General features: G+C 38.3%; 1 protein-coding gene across 1 annotated transcript in view; it reads left to right on the plus strand.

Moving 5' to 3' along the window:
- The window catches only part of LOC124259469 (CTD small phosphatase-like protein 2), a 45119-nt gene that overhangs the window by 10052 nt on the left and 16650 nt on the right, over positions 1-18417 (plus strand). The gene's annotated exons all lie outside the window — the stretch shown is intronic.

Raw genomic sequence — 18417 nt, forward strand, 5'->3', positions numbered from 1 at the left:
GGCGTATGTACGGCTAAAAAATATGCATGATACGATAGGAAATAACTTAGAAACGTAGCAGATATGCACCACAGCAGTGGTGTACGGTCTTAGAATCATTTACAGACATATTTATCTGAAAAAAGTATTTTGTTTATTGTTTATTGACCTGTGTACACAAGACTAGCAATATTGTGGTGCATACATGAAACAAAACAATAGAATACTGATACACCATTAAAGTACTATCAGTACTCTAAATTCTTTGAGTGGCATTTTCGAAGTTGGGATGTACAATATAGAACAAACTTTATGGATAACAACTCACGAATAAAAAGAAGTTGTTATCCATAAAGTTTGTTCTATATAGTACTCTAAATGTACTCTTAAATAAGGGAAAAATAAGGAGTACGTACTCCTGATGTTGAAAAACTATCTGGAGCCCTGTAATAACAACTTGTTCTCATTGATATATAGCTGCAATATTGTCAATACAATTTCAATTTTAACTCACTCACTCACTCACTCTGATCTATCAAACTACAGATAGGGACTAAAGTAGTGGTTTCGTACAAATGACCTATTGCCTCGAAATCTGTGAATGTCATGGATTCTACTCTGTAAGTGTTAAAGGTTAAGCATTTCCAGATAAGCAAATCAGGCCAGATTATTAGAATCACGATGAAAGTGGTGCCATACAAGATAAAACAGTTGGGTTATCGTGTGAAATCTGTCGCTATCAAGTCTTCTATCAGTCATGATACAAGCAAGCATAGTTAGGAATTCACACCTTCGGTTTTAAATCAAATTTAGAGCTATTATAATTTCGTTATATACCTCGGGGCGGTGGGGTAGCCTAGTGGTTAAAGCGTTGGCTTCTCACGCTGATGACCCGGGTTTGATTCCCCACATGGGTACAATGTGTGAAGCCCATTTCCGGCGTCCCCCGCCGTGATATTGCTGGAATATTGCTAAAAGCGGAGTAAAACCATACTCACTCACTCACTCACTCGTTATATACCTCTGATTTTCCAACCCAGTATGTTTATCTCCTAATTGTCTCATAACTACCATGTCCGTTTTTCTCCCTTTGAAACTCCTTACACTGATGCAATAGGATGCACTTCATGTCAATTATTATATCTGATAAGAAGAATGCGAGGAGCTAACGGATACTGACAACAACAAGAAGCTTCCTTTTATAGTTGAGCTGAAATAAGTCACAGAAGCTGATGACATCTGACAGTACCAGTACGCTTGACTTCTTTCCTTGAATCAATTACTTGTCATAATCTGTAATTTGATGTCGTGAATTCAGAGGAATTCATATCTTGAAGTCGCTCAGTGTTCACGAATAGCATCTGACCCTCTGACAAATCCAGCAGATTCGCCAAAGGTCTGATAGAAGTCTACAACCCACCGACCCCAGTGTCTGACTGCATATTTCACAATGACTTTGACTGAAGTTGTTATATGTGACATGTGACACTTGTTTGCTGTTTATAAATCTTATGTTTGTTAATAATTTCAATGTCAATTATAAGAAATGTTAAATCTGAAATGTGTGTTTAATTATATTCTATGGGTCCTGTGAATTTTCAATGGGTCAGACAGACATCTGAAACTTACAGGACCCAATGTCCTGTTACTTTGAAACACCATTCGTGAACACTGTCGCTTTCGTGTTGTTGAGCTGGGAAACTTTTTGTCTTTCAATTTGCCATGTTGATTGTGTTTAAAGAAAGCCAATGCCTGGTGGAATTTGTGATTTCAGAAAATATTACACAATTTCGATGTTCATAGATTATTATAATTATTTGTTTTTATAGTTAGGATCCCAGGTTAGATTAGATTCCAGGCCCAATAAGAGTTGAGCTCGTTGCTTGATGGCGTGTTATTATACTATAATGTAATATCAGTGGTTCAGTGCTGTTGTTGAAGGGGATGAACAACGTCAGCTCGGCGTCAGTATCTGTTGTGTGTGAGTGGGCTTCCATTACTGTTTGGAATTGGTTGAAATCTTATAATTGATGATTGCTTAATTACCAGTAAGCACCATTAAGAAAAATTGGTTAGCGTAATTTTTCATATTTTCCTGTTCGGGTTGTTATTGCAGACAAATAAAACAGGGATGGCAATTTTCTTCTGATCTGCAGATTTTATTTCAAATTGATCAATTCTGTAAATCGTCTAAATCCGCTGAGAAACCCTGAACTCCCATTCAGTGATATAATGAAAATAGATTTTCCTGTTACCATCCCAGATGTGGTTCCTGTTGTTTTTTGAGTGTTTTATATTCAGAAACTGCACAAAATGCATTTGCCAATTTCACATCCAAAGTAAAACAAGGTAACTTGCTACTTTTAAAGTGATGACTAATATATCATGAACATAAACTTCCCCTGAGTCTTCCAGAAGTATTTAGTCTTGACGTTTTAGTAAGTGAAGTGAGTTTTCTAAGAATTATACACGTTTTCAGTGAGACTTTCTTCCATTCTTCGTTGCAGTGATGACTTAGCAGAACCCCACTGCCACAGGCTAATTTGCATATCATGTGACCAGACTTTTCTCACGTTTGTAAACAAATGCACATATACATAAATCAGAAGAGACTGACCTTCTGCAAGCTTTCCGGTGCTCTCTTCATACTGTTTTACATTGTTTGGAATTCTTCTACACCTGGGACAGTCAGATTCATGACAATACATATTTAGACATCAAAGTTACTGCATCGCTTGGTCTGCACAGGGCTTTGATGACAGCACGTGAAACTGCATAACCTATGTAAACAAAGGATTGCTACGCAAATCGAAATAGTGCCACACAGATTTTTCTATCAAAAAAGATTAAGTAGATGGGTAGACTCTTAAAAAATGAAAGCGTTAAGAAATATATACAATATATTGAATGGACTGTGCAAGATGGGAGAAATCGTCACATCTCTCCGGGCCTGTGGCAGAGGTACTATTCTGATCGCATCGAACTCTGGGTAGGAGAGTGGCTTTCTTCATTGTCAGAAGCTGTGGAAATCTAGACTTGCCACATTTTCTAGACTTGCGTGGGCTTTCTTGGATATATTTGCTTCAGGATCTGTTTGACAGACTAGCTTTCACTGTAAAACTGTTTGTTAAAGTTGAGCAGACGCATGTTGCCCTACAGATGCACTAATCTAATGCAATGTGAATTGTATTTCACCACACCTCACCTTCAGATTAGGCTCATCACAGTGTTTATGATTGAGCATGAAAGTTAAGGGTCTTTGTGGATCAGATGTTAGACACAGCAAGGCTCGAAAATTCCACTCGTCTGCTCGTATTGACGAGTAACATTTGTTTCGGGCAAGTGAAAAATATAATTTGCTCGTCCTAGAGGACGAGGATGTTTTCGGACCCAAAAGTAACATTTTTCTTTTTCCTGGAAGTTCAGCTATCTTAAATGGTGAACGAATTCAATTTTGTCAAAGATTTTGTACAGAAGATAAAGTAAGTCAGGGCTCCAGATATTTTTCAATATCAGGAGTACGTACTCCTTATTTTTTTAATACAAGAGTACTTGAAAAAACCTAAGAGTACATTTAGAGTACTGAATGGAATTTAATGGAGTATCAGCAATTCATAGTTGCACCACAACATTGCTACTCTTGTGTAAACAGGTCAATAAACAATAAAACAATACTTTTTCAGAGAAGAACGTCAGTAAATTATTCTAAGACCGTACATCATTGCTGTTGTGCGTATCTGCTGCGTTTTCTCAATTATTTCCTACCATATCATGCCCATTTCATATCCATACATACGCCGATACGGCCCTTATCTGGAGCCCTGGGCCTGGATTTTCGAAGCTCTCTTAGCGCTAAGATAGTCGTAAGTTAATGTTAATGAATGGCACTTATGACTATCTTAGCGTTAAGAGAGCTTCGAAAATCTAGGCCCAGGTAAGTAATGTTTATTGTAGTTTTATTCCAAGCCAACAATTTGGAAATAATATAATTTAAATTTATATTCATTATGCAAGTACAATTCTAGAAGGACAAGTGGAAAGTTCATATTATGCACACTGCAGGGAGAGTGCAGATTTTTCATTTTTTCGAGCCCTACATGGAATCATCTGGAGCTGAAACCCCAGGCACCCGGACCTCCATTAGTTCCAGCTATTTCAATAATCATTGAACAATACGATAGTCTAGACTGTATCTTCTTGTTACCGAGTCAGAGGTAAAAAGAAGCCATAGTTTTTGTTATAAAAATTAGAGTTTTGATTACTAATATCAAAGTGATCATTTTTTATTGCATATTAAGCTTTGTTCAGAACCATGTATGTAATGTTTGCGTCTGATTCTAGTAAGATGCGTTTCCTTGTACAGCAACATGACTGTCGCATCAACACAAGATGATGAATCACTGTCTTCCATTCAAGTTGTTCTATATATATTGCTGAGGAAATACAAACAGAATTTGCTGGCATTGCAGATGACTATCTTCCTTCCGATCTGATCATAGTTGTCAAGCCTGCTTTGGTTCATTTCCCTTGTGTGTAGTGTAATACTCCCTGTCACTGTGTGTGGTCTATCATTGTATCTGATGTTTTGTTTATTGTCTAGTCTGCTGTCTAGCTTTGTGTCTTGTCTAGTCTACTGTCTAGCCTACTGTCTAGCTTTGTGTCTGGTCTATCATTGTATCTAATGTTGTGTTTGTTGTCTAGTCTACTGTCTAGCTTTGTGTCTTGTCTAGCTTTGTGTCTTTGTGTCTGGCATTGTCTATCATTGTATCTGATGTTGTGTTTGTTGTCTAGTCTACTGTCTAGCTTTGTGTCTTGTCTAGTCTACTGTCTAGCTTTGTGTCTTGTCTAGTCTACTGTCTAGCTTTGTGTCTTGTCTAGTCTACTGTCTAGCTTTGTTTATTGTCTAGTCTACTGTCTAGCTTTGTGTCTTTGTTTCTGGCATTGTCTATCATTGTATCTGTTTTGTTTATTGTCTAGTCTGCTGTGTAGCTTTGTGTCTTTGATTCTGGCATTGTCTATCATTGTATCTGTTTTGTTTATTGTCTAGTCTACTGTCTAGCTTTGTGTCTTTGTTTCTGGCATTGTCTATCATTGTATCTGATGTTTTGTTTATTGTCTAGTCTACTGTCTAGCTTTGTGTCTTTGTTTCTGGCATTGTCTATCATTGTATCTGATGTTTTGTTTATTGTCTAGTCTACTGTCTAGCTTTTGTGTCTTTGTTTCTGGCATTGTCTATCATTGTATCTGATGTTTTGTTTATTGTCTAGTCTACTGTCTAGCTTTGTGTCTTTGTTTCTGGCATTGTCTATCATTGTATCTGATGTTTGGTTTATTGTCTAGTCTACTGTCTAGCTTTGTGTCTTTGATTCTGGCATTGTCTATCATTGTATCTGTTTTGTTTATTGTCTAGTCTACTGTCTAGCTTTGTGTCTTTGTTTCTGGCATTGTCTATCATTGTATCTGATGTTTGGTTTATTGTCTAGTCTACTGTCTAGCTTTGTGTCTTTGATTCTGGCATTGTCTATCATTGTATCTGATGTTTTGTTTATTGTCTAGTCTGTCTGTCTAGCTTTGTGTCTTTGATTCTGGCATTGTCTATCATTGTATCTGATGTTTGGTTTATTGTCTAGTCTACTGTCTAGCTTTGTGTCTTTGATTCTGGCATTGTCTATCATTGTATCTGTTTTGTTTATTGTCTAGTCTACTGTCTAGCTTTGTGTCTTTGTTTCTGGCATTGTCTATCATTGTATCTGATGTTTGGTTTATTGTCTAGTCTACTGTCTAGCTTTGTGTCTTTGTTTCTGGCATTGTCTATCATTGTATCTGTTTTGTTTATTGTCTAGTCTACTGTCTAGCTTTGTGTCTTTGATTCTGGCATTGTCTATCATTGTATCTGATGTTGTGTTTGTTGTCTAGTCTACTGTCTAGCTTTGTGTTTTGTCTAGTCTACTGTCTAGCTTTGTGTCTTTGTTTCTGGCATTGTCTATCATTGTATCTGTTTTGTTTATTGTCTAGTCTACTGTCTAGCTTTGTGTCTTTGTTTCTGGCATTGTCTATCATTGTATCTGTTTTGTTTATTGTCTAGTCTACTGTCTAGCTTTGTGTCTTTGTTTCTGGCATTGTCTATCATTGTATCTGTTTTGTTTATTGTCTAGTCTACTGTCTAGCTTTTGTGTCTTTGTTTCTGGCATTGTCTATCATTGTATCTGATGTTTGGTTTATTGTCTAGTCTACTGTCTAGCTTTGTGTCTTTGTTTCTGGCATTGTCTATCATTGTATCTGTTTTGTTTATTGTCTAGTCTACTGTCTAGCTTTGTGTCTTTGTTTCTGGCATTGTCTATCATTGTATCTGATGTTTTGTTTATTGTCTAGTCTACTGTCTAGCTTTGTGTCTTTGTTTCTGGCATTGTCTATCATTGTATCTGATGTTTTTGTTTATTGTCTAGTCTACTGTCTAGCTTTGTGTCTTTGTTTCTGGCATTGTCTATCATTGTATCTGTTTTGTTTATTGTCTAGTCTACTGTCTAGCTTTGTGTCTTTGTTTCTGGCATTGTCTATCATTGTATCTGTTTTGTTTATTGTCTAGTCTACTGTCTAGCTTTGTGTCTTTGTTTCTGGCATTGTCTATCATTGTATCTGTTTTGTTTATTGTCTAGTCTACTGTCTAGCTTTGTGTCTTTGTTTCTGGCATTGTCTATCATTGTATCTGTTTTGTTTATTGTCTAGTCTACTGTCTAGCTTTGTGTCTTTGTTTCTGGCATTGTCTATCATTGTATCTGTTTTGTTTATTGTCTAGTCTACTGTCTAGCTTTGTGTCTTTGTTTCTGGCATTGTCTATCATTGTATCTGATGTTTTGTTTATTGTCTAGTCTACTGTCTAGCTTTGTGTCTTTGTTTCTGGCATTGTCTATCATTGTATCTGATGTTTGGTTTATTGTCTAGTCTACTGTCTAGCTTTGTGTCTTTGTTTCTGGCATTGTCTATCATTGTATCTGATGTTTTGTATATTGTCTAGTCTACTGTCTAGCTTTGTGTCTTTGATTCTGGCATTGTCTATCATTGTATCTGATGTTTTGTTTATTGTCTAGTCTACTGTCTAGCTTTGTGTCTTTGTTTCTGGCATTGTCTATCATTGTATCTGTTTTGTTTATTGTCTAGTCTACTGTCTAGCTTTGTGTCTTTGTTTCTGGCATTGTCTATCATTGTATCTGTTTTGTTTATTGTCTAGTCTACTGTCTAGCTTTGTGTCTTTGTTTCTGGCATTGTCTATCATTGTATCTGTTTTGTTTATTGTCTAGTCTACTGTCTAGCTTTGTGTCTTTGTTTCTGGCATTGTCTATCATTGTATCTGTTTTGTTTATTGTCTAGTCTACTGTCTAGCTTTGTGTCTTTGTTTCTGGCATTGTCTATCATTGTATCTGATGTTTTGTTTATTGTCTAGTCTACTGTCTAGCTTTGTGTCTTTGTTTCTGGCATTGTCTATCATTGTATCTGTTTTGTTTATTGTCTAGTCTACTGTCTAGCTTTGTGTCTTTGTTTCTGGCATTGTCTATCATTGTATCTGTTTTGTTTATTGTCTAGTCTACTGTCTAGCTTTGTGTCTTTGTTTCTGGCATTGTCTATCATTGTATCTGTTTTGTTTATTGTCTAGTCTACTGTCTAGCTTTGTGTCTTTGTTTCTGGCATTGTCTATCATTGTATCTGTTTTGTTTATTGTCTAGTCTACTGTCTAGCTTTGTGTCTTTGTTTCTGGCATTGTCTATCATTGTATCTGATGTTTGGTTTATTGTCTAGTCTACTGTCTAGCTTTGTGTCTTTGTTTCTGGCATTGTCTATCATTGTATCTGATGTTTTGTTTATTGTCTAGTCTACTGTCTAGCTTTGTGTCTTTGTTTCTGGCATTGTCTATCATTGTATCTGATGTTTTGTTTATTGTCTAGTCTACTGTCTAGCTTTGTGTCTTTGTTTCTGGCATTGTCTATCATTGTATCTGATGTTTTTGTTTATTGTCTAGTCTACTGTCTAGCTTTGTGTCTTTGTTTCTGGCATTGTCTATCATTGTATATCTGTTTTGTTTATTGTCTAGTCTACTGTCTAGCTTTGTGTCTTTGTTTCTGGCATTGTCTATCATTGTATCTGATGTTTTGTTTATTGTCTAGTCTACTGTCTAGCTTTGTGTCTTTGTTTCTGGCATTGTCTATCATTGTATCTGATGTTTTGTTTATTGTCTAGTCTACTGTCTAGCTTTGTGTCTTTGTTTCTGGCATTGTCTATCATTGTATCTGATGTTTGGTTTATTGTCTAGTCTGCTGTCTAGCTTTGTGTCTTTGTTTCTGGCATTGTCTATCATTGTATCTGATGTTGTGTTTGTTGTCTAGTCTACTGTCTAGCTTTGTTTGTTGTCTAGTCTACTGTCTAGCTTTGTGTCTTGTCTAGTCTACTGTCTAGCTTTGTGTCTTTGTGTCTGGCATTGTCTATCATTGTATCTGATGTTGTGTTTGTTGTCTAGTCTACTGTCTAGCTTTGTTTGTTGTCTAGTCTACTGTCTAGCTTTGTGTCTTGTCTAGTCTACTGTCTAGCTTTGTGTCTTTGTGTCTGGCATTGTCTATCATTGTATCTGATGTTGTGTTTGTTGTCTAGTCTACTATCTGATGTTTTGTTTGTTGTCTAGTCTACTGTCTAGCTTTGTTTGTTGTCTACTCTACTGTCTAGCTTTGTTTGTTGTCTAGTCTACTGTCTAGCTTTGTTTGTTGTCTAGTCTACTGTCTAGCTTTGTGTCTTGTGTCTGGCATTTGTATACAATCACCTTCTTTTTTATCATAAATATCAAGCCTCATTTGGTTCATTTCCCTTGTTAGTACTTGCTAATTTTGTGTCTAAGGTCTAGTGTTGTCTGTCATGGCACCAAGCATTGTGTTTACTGTCTAGTAGTACTAGTATTTTTTCTAGTGTCTATCATTGTGTCGTTTGTCTGTCATCATGTCTAGAGTCTGGCATGGTGTCTTGTGTCTGTCATCATGTCTAGATTCTGGCATGGTGTCTTTCATTGTTTGACATGGTATCAGCAGGGTTTTACACAGACTTTTAAAGATTTTATTGAACTGAATTATGAGGGCCACCCATAAAACTTGCGTCAAGCTTGACTCGTATGATAATATTTTGAGAGTCGTTTACAAAATTGCTGCTTCAAATAGGCAGGAATCACGCGTCACGTAAAACCCAGTATCAGACACATGAACTCAAGACTGACAGAAACTTTACTGGAACCAGAGCTGGGATAAAAATCACTTGATGTCTTTTGGAAATTGCTCAAATAGGACTCGAAAAGAAAATCCAGAAGAACTGTAATAGATAAAAAAACAGAATAGGATTTGAGGGGGAGCATTTTCTGGAATGGAATTGAAAGTATTTACCAGACAAGGGTGTGGAGAAAATTTCAAATGTGTCATAGGGAAAGTTGACATTAATGGGATTTAGGAGTAATTTAAAGAATAGGACCTGGGAAGTTCTTGTATGACTTGGACTTGCAATATATGGCACATGTTTGGGACTTAATGGAGATTCACTAGATTTGGATAAATCCTGACTTGAATTGGACAAAATAGACTAAAGCTTAGTCTCCTGTAAAAAATAGAGAAACAAATTTGAAAAGGAGCCTTGTGGGATAGAAGATTGAGAACCTGAGGAAAATTAGGATTTGGGTCATGTAGGGCTATTGCAGCACAGAAAGGGTGCAAGTTAAATATTGCGGTTCGGAAACTCTTGTGAGTGAGTATGGTTTTATGCTGCTTTAAGCAATATTATGGCGTTGGACACTAGAAAAGGGCTTCACATTTTGTACCCATGTGGGGAATCGAACCGGGTCTTCAGCGTGACGAGTGAACTCTTTGACCACTAGGCTACCCCACCTTCATTTTGAAGGACCTTTGAAATTGGTAAACGGGGAACCTGAAAGGTAAACCCAAGAATGATTATTTTATGGAAGATGCACTGTGACGAAGTACTACATGTTCTGTGAAGTCTGTGAATGGCATATATAAACGATACGCATCAAGAAGGAAATTTAATAATTATGGATGTCAACATCTGTATGTGAGGAACATAACGGGAGTCTGTTCTTACTCCAAAGTGATGGAGGAGTAAGAATAAACTCATAACTTCATGTTCCTGTTATATAAGACAAAATATTATGGATGTCAAATTTATTGTATACACGTTTCTGGGCTTTTCCTTGCCCATTCCTCAGGTGATAACTAACAGGTATTAGTGTTGGGAATTGGTTGAAATCTCACAATTGATGATTGCTTCATTACCAACGAACAATCATCGAAAAAAATTGGTTAGCGTCATTTTTCAGATTTTCCTATCCAGGTTGTTATTGCAGATATGTATAACATGATGCAACTTGCTACTTTAAAGTGATGACTAATATATCATGAACATAAACTTCCTGGAGTCAGTCATGACTTTTCAGTTAGTGAAGTGACTTTTCTGAGAATTAAACATGTTTTCAGGACCTGACAACTTCTAAGATATGTTCCATTGTCAAGTGTTTCAAACACTAAAACAGTAGTTCCAAAATTGTTTATGTTTGATTATGAGAAAATGTGATCGATTGCTTGGTCGTTTGGTCACTGCGACCAATCTTTCGATTATTTCAATTAATGGAACACCACTAACAGGTATACAGGATATATATACTAGTAATGTACATGAAACCAGAGCGATTTTAAGCATGTATGTACAATAAACGGGATTATGAGATGAAAGAGCAGTTATATACAAAAGCAGATATGGTGTTGTTGCAGTAGATTAAGTGGGTAAGTGATAGAAGCCAATAGAGTATAATTGATGTACAAAAGCAGGCCTACCTAAGAAAACTTTTCCACTGCAGAAAAACGTAGAAAAGCCCACTTTAGTCGTGGAAATAGCAACATAAACATAATTATTACCCACGTGGTCAACGTATGGGTAGTTGCATACTAATCTCGTACATCACACGAGCGTGGTATCACGTTGACCTGTGTCGTAACGTCCTGACCTGAGATTCTAACGATTTGATTGGATAACCGATGACCTCTCAATAGGTCACATTCTGACGTAACTATTTTTTCATTCATAACAAACACGTGAAAGGTTTGAAACCAAAATATTAACAAAAATACACTATTTTGTCAATTTAATGCATGTTAGACGTGGGTAATAAATAAAATACCACACTAGGTCTCGTTACATGAGATGAGACCGAGTGTAGTATTCTCTATTACCTTGCTACTGAAACAGTAAAAACGGGTACTATGAAACTGCAACATTTATATATCCGTGAATGTTGACCTCTTCTGCGCATGCTTCTTTAAAGCTTGAGTGGCATTTTTAGAAGTTGAGACGTACAATATGGAACACGTTTTTATGGATAACAACTTCTTTATTTCGTGAGTGCGACGTTTCGATACAGATTCTTGTACCGTTGTCAAGCAGTCAATCATTTCATACGAATGGAAAGAAACTAAACAGGTTTTTTTATCCAGTTTTAGCGATTTAAAGTGGCCGTTTTTACTGTTTCAGTAGCGAGGTATTATGTTTATGTTGCTGTTTCCACGATTAATGTGGAATTTTCAACGTTTTTCTGCACAGTGGGAAAGTTTTCTTTGGTAGGCCTGAAAAGGGTGGATGATGTTTTAACAGTAGATAGAGAGGTAGATTAGTGTGTACAAAAGCATTTTCATCATATTACGAAAATGACATCCATAAATTTCCACCTTGGTGTAATACGAATTTAGTGTTACATCCAGGAATCTGTACAATATATGCAGGTCTGCATGTACAGAAACTTCAGCCAGCTGCTAGGCCACCTGTTGCCGATACACAATTTTACCTTGACATATTTGCTGTTTGTTTTCAAGCAGTGTTGACACAATGGGGTCAGAGGTGGTCACACTTGTTAACAATGACTAAATCCTTGCCTGGGGCCTTGGCTTCACCGCATTCAACACCTGAGGAGGCCCTTGACAGGTGATCCTGGGCCTGTCAGTCTTTCTGTTAACTGATGGGTGGGTTAGATGACTTTCTTCTCTGATGTCTTCCTCCCTGCCCCTCCCCTAAACTCCTTAACCCCACCCCCAGCTGCTTACTGTAGTAACAAATATTTATACATGGAGACATGTTTTGATGGATTGTATTGCCTGGTCTCCTGTCTTGATATAATATGGGTACAATCTCTCTCTCTCTCTGTATCTGTCTCTCTCTTTCTCTCTTTATCTCTCTCTGTCTGTCTGTCTCTGTCTGTCTTTGTCTCTCTCTTTCTGTCTGTTTTTCTCTCTCTCTCTCTGTCTCTCTTTCTCTCTGTTTCTTACTCTCTCTGTCTCTCTCTGTGTCTGTTTTTCTCTCTTCATCTCTCTCTTTCTCTGTCTCTCTCTTTCTCTTTCTCTGTCTGTCCCTCTGTCTCTCTCTTTCGCTGTCTCTCTCTCTTTCTCTGTGTCTGTCTTTGTCTCTTTCTCTGTCTCTCTCTCCCTCTCTCTGTCTCTCTCTCGACTCCTCCCTTATTCTTCTTATTGCTGGAATATTGCTTTAAGGCGGTGTAATACCATACTCACTCACTCACTTGATATATAGTAGTATCAAGTAACAGCTTTTTTATATTTACTACAATGTTACTCTATTAGTGGTATTACTTTCAATAACTGTACTTAATTTTATTAAATTATTTATAAAAAACACTTGTAGAGGCTCTTTTGTGCTTCATTCAGAAATCAGTTTTCCTTGGAAAGGCTCATGCAAGTAAGTGACCCTCTCACAGGTAGTGACTTGTTTACATAACAGGGGAACCCGTAGTGTGGTTGCCTACAGGTTACATCATCTGCTGATTATTTGATGTTTATTTTCTTTGCTTACTGAAATTTCTGGGACTGTAATCATATAATGATCATATTTAGGAATAGCGATAAATATTAATCATGCGAGTCGATGGGTCTGTCATAACCTGGTGTTGAAAGTTGAAGCTTCAGGGTCCTTAGATTGAAACTGTGTGAATAGACTTTGGAAGTGGAGGACATTGTTGTCGGGAAACGTTGAATATCCTGTCCAAATGTGCTCACAAACAGTAATAAAAGTAACGTATGTTATATTTGGGATTACACTTTCTTAGTAAAGTACATATTCTAGTATTTTTTATTTTTGGGGGTTGAGTCCCATCCGGGATTCGAACACACACCCTCAGAGTGGGGGATGGGACTCAAAGACACACACACACACACACACACACACACACACACACGAACACACAAAAAAAAAGAAAAAAAGAGTACTAGAATCTGTGCTTTTCTAAGAAAGTGTAATCCCAAATATAACATACGTTACATTTTACCACTTTCAGGGGTTGAAATAACCCATAACCCATTGCCCGATGCCCGAGTCCAGTGTTTTTTTCTGCCGGGCAAGCAAATTTGTATATCACACTGTACCGGTGTCCAGTTGACTTTCAAATATTTATTATGTGGTTTATTTGCAAAATCAACAGGATAACGGCCGGTATAGTGGAAAAATTATCAGGGCAAGTGATTTTACATGTGCCACTGTACCGGAGTACACTAGCAATTTTAAAGTTCTTTCCAACCCTGACTTTCTAAAAAAAGGATATTAAGTAATGAAAGTGTTTTGTTGTTTCTTCACAATGTGTACCCCAGAAGTATGTTTCTCCCTCCAACAAATCCAGACAAAACGTTTCATTGTTGTCTTTCTGAAATATATTTTAGAAATTTTCCCATCTTTTCCCTTTCATATTAACGAGATCTGTATTTTTGAAAACAGGTGTTTGAATGTCGTAAAATATGAATCGAAATCGTTTACCTTGCAACATTAGTGCCTTAATGGTAATTGATTTAGAAATCGTCAAACCATGGAGGAAGAAAAACATGCTTCACTAAACGTGTTGAAAAACCCAGTACGCTACTTAAAATTCTCAAACATGCATTTGTGCGAAGTACTTGAAATTTTCCTTTCACTGGCGTTTGAAGTTTCAAACCCCTTACCAAAGAACAAGCAATTACCACGAAGGACAAACCACTATCTGGGCAAGATACGACCTCAAGCGTCCTTGACCTGTGCTCTTATCACCCTCCCACGCTGCTCTGTGCTCGTAAGCGCTTCAATTCAAGCGCTCAGTCCAAGAATCTCAGTGCAGGAGATCTGCAATAATGCACTGAAAAAATCCCCATTAGCAGATTGTACTGCAATTTTAATGCGTCGTAATTTAAATTTGCGGTTTCGGCGGTCATCATCGCAATGTCCAGTTGATCGGAAGAGTTTGAATTCTAGCAAAGCTCAGTCGGCTGATGAGAGTTGTGGCTCACATGGTCAGATTGATTTTTTTTATTGATTGCCAGTGATGTCATGGAGCTCTTCAGGAGACTATCCATCGATAATATGCCTCGATGAGTCATTGTGCAATGTTAATTTGTAGACAGTGTACGTACAACAGGCATTGGCCAGACCAAGCCGCCTCAACCGATGTGAAGTCTTCAGTGTGGCCGTTGTCATTGAAATGCTGAGCCGTTCCGTGATTCATCTTGATTGCTTGATATGTAAAGAAAGGGATAAATCTAAATTTTTCAAATCGGAATAAAAAATGTCCGAAAATGGATTCAGTGCACTGATTGTTTACAGACGGTGGGGTTCATTGTCACGCAGTTGTAATCTGGTAATTATCATGGAGTTGGACCGTGTGAAGTAATATTTAATTCATGACTGTGGTTTGTATGTCAATCATGGCTGACAGGTATCCTCACCCGCACCTTGGCAGACACAATTTCTGGGTGTTTCATTCAAGAGTACGCCAGCACATTTAGAGAGATCACTTCAACACACCCAAGGTCAACTCTTATTCATAAAATGTATTTTGTTGGTTTGACAGGATGCAGAAATCATGCATCCAGTATTTACAAATATATAGATAGGGCGCAGAAAAGAAAGGTTTTGATTTTGATTCCCGCAAGACACCCAATATCAAAAATAATTGGTTAGCGTCATTTATGAAATTTGCACAAAAACATAAGGGAAAAAAACGTACTTCTTTTTGGGGGGGGAGGGGTCAAAATTTCACATCTTTAAAGGATGACTAGTATGTTAAGAACATAAATTTATTGGGGTCTTTAAGGTATATTCAGTCATGACTTGGAACGAGCTTGTAGTTCTTATGAAATGTAACAGACAAAACCAACCATGTGAAAAATATTAATGCAAACAAGTGTTCCAGAATTGTTTGATCGGTTGCTTGGCCGTTTAGTCAAAGCAAGCAATCTTTGATTATTTCAATGAATCGGACCACTACTACGTGATACTGCTGGAATATTGCTAAAAGTGGCATAAAATTCAACTCACTCACTCACTCACTCACTCGATGCTGACAATTTTCACTGAATTTTGTCATTTATTGAACTTATGACAATAATCTTTTCAACATTACAAATTTGTTTTACAATACATCAGTTCATGTGTAAACTACCTTTAAACAGTATGAAATATTTGCAAAATTTAGTTTAGAACAGTTGCCTGATTAAGTGGCTATATTTACACTGGTGAGTCTAAGCTTTTGACATAAGGTTAATATTATATGTTTCTGCATCCATTGGATACATTTGTGTATTGGGCACACATTCTGCTTCACATAAAACTTTGTAATAAGTTTATTTAGTATGCTCATAGGTGTCAAAACAAATCCATTGAATTATGAAAAATATGGATGTATTATTCTGGGTATGGCATTGGATTTAATTGAGAAAAACTAATTTTCAACCATATAATATGGATAGTACTTTTGTTCATCAGCATTAGTTCATCAGCATCTTGAAAGCAAACAGAACATTTACAGTAACATGTCTGTTTTTTGAAAATTCAAGGTTGAGTTGATAAAACCAGATTTATTTCAACTTGACATTGAAAGTATGTAGAATAGTTTGAGATCAGCGTCTGAATAAAAACATAAAACAACTCATTATGAAAAACAGTCTTTGGGGAATCTTTTTTCACAACCTACTACCATTCAAAGACTCTACTTGAAAAGTCATTATTCAGATTAGTTTGATGAACAGTATTAAATTTTCAAGGGCAAAAAGAACCTTGTCAGCCTAGCTGTACTGGTATAAGGCCTCTTGTTGATGAAAAACTGGAGCAGACACCATACATGCTAGCTGTAAAGGCATAAGGGTTGTTGGGGTTTTAACAGAGCATGCAGGGTTTCCCAGCTTAATGCAGGGTTTCTCGAAGCGAATTTTTCCTCATAGCATCCCCAGGTTCAATTCACTTGTGTCTGGCTGGTGTAAGTGATACTCTGCTGTGATGCTGTCTGACTCCCAGTAAGGCCGCTAGGTGCACTTGCTACCTGCCATGACACACATTGCGTTGCTGCCCACTTACTGCTGCTGTCACAGGGGACCACCGTGATGGAGAGTGGTGATGGTCTGCTACCAGCCTTGACACACATTGCTGCTGCTGCCCACTGACTGCTGCTGTCACAGGGGGCCACTGTGATGGAGAGTGGTGATGGTCGGTTGGTCTGTTGGTCTGCTACCAGCCTTGACACACATTGCTGCTGCTGCCCACTGACTGCTGCTGTCACAGGGGGCCACTGTGATGGAGAGTGGTGATGGTCTGTTGGTCTGCTACCTGCCTTGACACACATTGCGTTGCTGCCCACTTACTGCTGCTGTCACAGGGGGCCACCATGATGGAGAATGGTGATGGTCTGTTGGTCTGCTACGTGACTTGACACACATTGCTGCAGCTGCCCACTGACTGCTGCTGTCACAGGGGCCACAGGGGCCACGTGATGGAGAGTGGTGATGGTTTGATGGTCTGTTGGTCTGCTACCTGCCTTGACACACATTGCGTTGCTGCCCACTTACTGCTGCTGTCACAGGGGGCCACCATGATGGAGAATGGTGATGGTCTGTTGGTCTGCTACGTGACTTGACACACATTGCTGCAGCTGCCCACTGACTGCTGCTGTCACAGGGGGCCACTGTGATGGAGAGTGGTGATGGTTTGATGGTCTGTTGGTCTGCTACCTGCCTTGACACACATTGCGTTGCTGCCCACTGACTGCTGCTGTCACAGGGAACCACCGTGATGGAGAATGGTGATGGTGTGTTGGTCTGCTACCAGCCTTGACACACATTGCCGTTGCTGCCCACTGACTGCTTCTGTCACAGGGGACCACCATGATGGAGTGTGGTGATGGTCTGCTGGTCTGATGGTCTGCTACCTGTCTTGACACACATTGCTGCAGCTGCCCACTGACTGCTTCTGTCACAGGGGACCACCATGATGGAGAGTGGTGATGGTCTGTTGGTCTGATGGTCTGCTACCTGCCTTGACACACATTGCTGTTGCTGCCCACTGACTGCTTCTGTCACAGGGGGCCACCGTGATGGAGAATGGTGATGGTCTGTTGGTCTGCTACCTGCCTTGACACACATTGCTGCTGCTGGCCGGGTGACTGACTGCTTCTGTCACTGGAGAGTGGGGGGTCCATCAGAACCTGGAGCTTGCTGTCACGTGGGGACCACCATGATGGAGAGTGGTGTCGGTCTGTTGGTCTGCTACGTGTCTTGACACAGCAAGCCTGGATCCATAAGGATCTTGATCTTGTAAAATAAGGTCACCAAGTATTAATGCAGTGATTGTAATCCATACTGACCATTAGTATTTGAGGGCCAAAATTCTGAACATGTTCTCAATGCTTCACTTGCTACAAATTGGAGCTGAATAAATCTGGCAGAAAATGTGCTCGTAGGAATCATTATTGTTGGTTTAAGCTGAACTGGTTACAGACTCAGTGTACTATAGTAGTGTCGGAAATAGAAAAAAACTGTATTTTCTCATTTATCTCTACAATTTATGTAGTTGATATGTGAAAGTGTGAACTATCTGTTAATCTAAGTTCGGCCTAACTACAGTCTCAGTGGTAGAGAGATAGGAAACGGAGAAAAGGGACTTTACTGAGGGGAAATTAGTGCAGAAATGAGCAATGCAGGTTTTTTCAAAGTCCGAAAAGACTTATTTGGAACAGACCATGGCTTTATGCAAATTAGTGTGCAACGATATTGTATTACAATGGACACTTTTTAAATGCCCAATTTGAAATTAGACGTAGATTCATTATAAGCTATAGCTGACGTAAACAATAATAACTTTTATGCCGAAACTATTAAGGATGTAGCTACCATGCAGTCTCACTGTCACTATAAAAAGAAACAGGTAGGAGGGTTCGTCTCAAATGCAAAACATGGGGTTGTGCTTTGGGATAGAGATATCAGCTAAGATAAGATAATCCTTTAGGGCAATTATACTGGGGAGGAACACGGCACGTCATCACAATTTACAAATAATATCCAGTCCTGTCGATCTTCGGGTGGTCATGCCACCTATATACTGCGATGCGTT

Source organism: Haliotis rubra, unplaced genomic scaffold (genome assembly GCF_003918875.1).
Source record: "Haliotis rubra isolate DU_JTF1 unplaced genomic scaffold, ASM391887v1 Scf722, whole genome shotgun sequence".
NCBI lineage: Eukaryota > Metazoa > Mollusca > Gastropoda > Lepetellida > Haliotidae > Haliotis > Haliotis rubra.